Below are 3329 nucleotides of genomic sequence, written 5' to 3' on the forward strand. Positions count from 1 at the left end.
TAATAAAACCAAACGAACCAATTTGATGCAACTAATCGCTTGAGTAAGTAACCAATTCCAGCTAATAAATCCCTCAGAATTACTTCATGCAAGACAGTAGCCATGCGACTCATGGTCAAACAAACTCACAATTAAGATTAAGAACCTGTTTTTAATCTATGCCGCTTAGGGATCTATTTGCATAACTTCTGGTCTGTGCAAGTATTTGTGACGAGAACCAAGACGAATCGAATAGAGTTTTACTAACTGCTAATAAAATAGAAGTAACTGTCACAGAATTAGATGAAATTTCTAAGTTAGGGGAAGAGAAGTTAGAGGTTCTAAGTTAGAAAAATTTATTATCTGCTGGTTTAGTAGAAGCTAAATTATTAAGAATAGCTGTGAAACTTATTTAGGGTACTTTATTGAAATAGGAATTTTGCTTCACTATGTGGGATAGAGGTAAATGTTAGTAAAAATATTGTTGAGATCAGCAGATTGAAATCAGTTAGTTAAGACTATGGATTGAGGAAGCTATCATATTTAGTTACAGATAATGAATGTAATGTGATATCTGTCCATTTAGAGAATCAAATTAGTGTCTTAACACGCACGCATAAACAAAACGAAAAAGAAAGAAAGGGAAACGTTTTGACATTCAAAGAAAATCTTATAAGTTATTTTTCCAAGTTCAAAGTTCATCAGATTTGGCTCAAGAATGTGGCTAGTGCTTTTATGAGATTCGAGATTCACTGATTGATAGAACACTTGTTCGCCATTAGCTGTAAGATATCTCAGTCAAATGAGTAAAACAATTACATTCTGATAAAACTGAACACATGTTTCCCTTAATAAGATGGCGATATGATTCCCGGAGTTATACAATTTTCTCCGAGAAAAATATGTCCACTAACGTACTAAAAGTTCTCTTACTATGAAATCCAAAATTTGGAAATAATAAATAATTTTTACGAATCCATTTGCCTCATACATTTTTGCAGACAAAGAATTTGGTTGAAACATAATTCTGATTAAATCTGTTTTCCAAAGCTAAAGTACAGTGCTATTATGAAACTCGTAATTTAAATGCAGCTTTGCGCAGAGGCAATTAGTGTCATAGCCAATGAGGTACTACCGAGGCGTGACTATTGCTAGTTGAAAACTTGAAAAAAAAAAAAAACTGAAATTCACGTAATTTAAATGAAAACGGATTTTACATTGTTTAAATACGATAAATCTTATTTAATCCACGAATTGTTTAGAAAAGTATACAGCAACATTAAGAACAAATTAAAAACTAATAAGATTGTTAATTCTGAACTTAAAAAATAGTATGTTTGATAATCAGAATTGCTATTTAAATATTTTAAATCACTTTTTCTAAACATTTAACGAATTTAGGGAGTTTTTCGTATTAGGGATTTTAATTCATTAATTCATGTAACTAAATTCAACGTATACGTATTCTCAAATTTCATGAAAACCTTAAGCTGTGCCTCAGAAACATTAAATTGTATTGGCATTTATAGAAAAGAAAAAAGCCCGAGTACTTTAGATACTTTGTTAATAATTTTGAAACATTTATCGGCATGCTGCAAAAATGATTTTCAAGTATTGTATTATTTTCAATCTTCATTTTTAACTATTTTTTAAATTTTAATTTCAAGCTGTGGATTAGTATGTGTTTATTTCCTCTATAAAAAGAAATTGCGCTTGTAACGTGGATACAAGAGTGTAACAACTAGAACGCCCTCTACAGAGGCATTTGCCCTCTTAGTAAGAAAACCTCGCATGCTTTGCTAATTAACTAAACTGAAGCCGAAAAAAATAGCAACGCTTTTTAAAGTTAAACCGTTTCCAGAACTATTGAAATTCGGAATTTTATGCAATTATATTTCATGTAATGAAATTTGATTTTATACGATCCTTAAAATCGACACCATTTAATCGAGTGAAAGTGGTTTATAAATTTTGACAACCGTTTTCCTGATCGCGTTTTGGTTCTTAAGAGGATAGCAGAAAGCTTACTTTAGGAACTTTCTTCTTATGGGGCCAGTATGAAATTTAATATCTTTAGGCTGATAATTTTCACATGAATAAAACTGTCATAGTTTGAAACGTTATTTTATTTAAATCATTCTTTAAAGCAGAACTATAAGGCTATGACCAACCGTTTAAAAGATAATTGGTTTTATTCTTCTTTTTTAAACTTTCTTCCATTACGTCAGTAGAACATTCAACGTTTCATTGATGTCATCATTATTAACAAACCTCGTATAATAGTAGTATGAATCTAATATTTTCACAACTTAAAAAGAGTTATGTTAGTGGGAAGGGGGAGGGGAACTACGTTTGCGCAAGAAAACAGTTTATATTCAGTGGCAATGAATTTAAAACTGAGTGATTCGCCAAGGTAATACGAAAAAATTTATTCCCGCGTTAGGTTTGCTTTCTCACACCTCATTGCTTTCTGTGGGAAACAGAAATAATGGTTTAGCCTCAAGCATGCTGATAAAAGAAGCAGCAGTTTGTAAAAGGGAATAAAAAGCTTGTATTTTCACTACACCTTCTTTACAGATGTGTATTTTATGGTAGTGAGGTTATAAATGAATTTTACTGCACTTTTGCCCAGTGGATAATTTTTCTGAGATATGGCACTATCATTTATACTGATACACGTACGTGCATAATTATATTTTAATAATGCCCATAGGAATTAATATGTTTCAAAAATCGTTGATTTCTGAGAGTAAAATTTAGTAATATAATAATATTTTAATTTTAGCATATATTGTAAACATAGAATTGAAGGCGTTTTCTTTTTATCAGCGAATTTTCTTATTAGCTCAAATTATGAAATTATATCAACTTATGTCAAATTAATAATGTAAATAAAAGAGGTGGCCAAAGCCCGGTGGCCATCTCTTCCATCCTCGGCTCTCGCAGAGGAGTGGTGGGGCTTTTATGCAAATACAATATACATATGATATAGGATAAATTAAAATTACTCAGTGTTCTTTGGAAAGTTTCTAATTAATTTCACAAAGCAATGAGGTCACAAAACAATTAATTTCACAAATTTCCTTTCACAAATCGATTAGTAACCTTAAACTAATCAATCTCCAAAAGTAGTTATTTTACTATATTTCTTGGTAGTTAAGGAACATAATAACGTTATTCAAAAACATAAAAAATTTAAAATATTTTACCGTTTCTTTCAAAGAATTTTGTAAGGAAAATCTTTAAAATTTATATTTGCCTGTGAATGCTTTACGAATGGATGAATGGATGCTTGTGGATGCTTTACAAAAAGGGTCTCCTGAAATTCTGAAAAGTTAGTAGCAATAGAA

The 3329-nt window shown here is 30.6% G+C and overlaps 1 pseudogene; it reads left to right on the forward strand.

Annotated features, from left to right (window-relative positions):
- Nucleotides 1–1069: 1069 nt before the first annotated feature.
- Nucleotides 1070–1219, forward strand: LOC118193023 (U4 spliceosomal RNA; annotated as a pseudogene).
- Nucleotides 1220–3329: the final 2110 nt, after the last annotated feature.

The sequence above is a fragment of the Stegodyphus dumicola genome, chromosome X1 (genome assembly GCF_044657685.1).
Source record: "Stegodyphus dumicola isolate Sdum_Otavi_A_Nest chromosome X1, ASM4465768v1".
Taxonomy (NCBI): Eukaryota; Metazoa; Arthropoda; class Arachnida; order Araneae; family Eresidae; genus Stegodyphus; species Stegodyphus dumicola.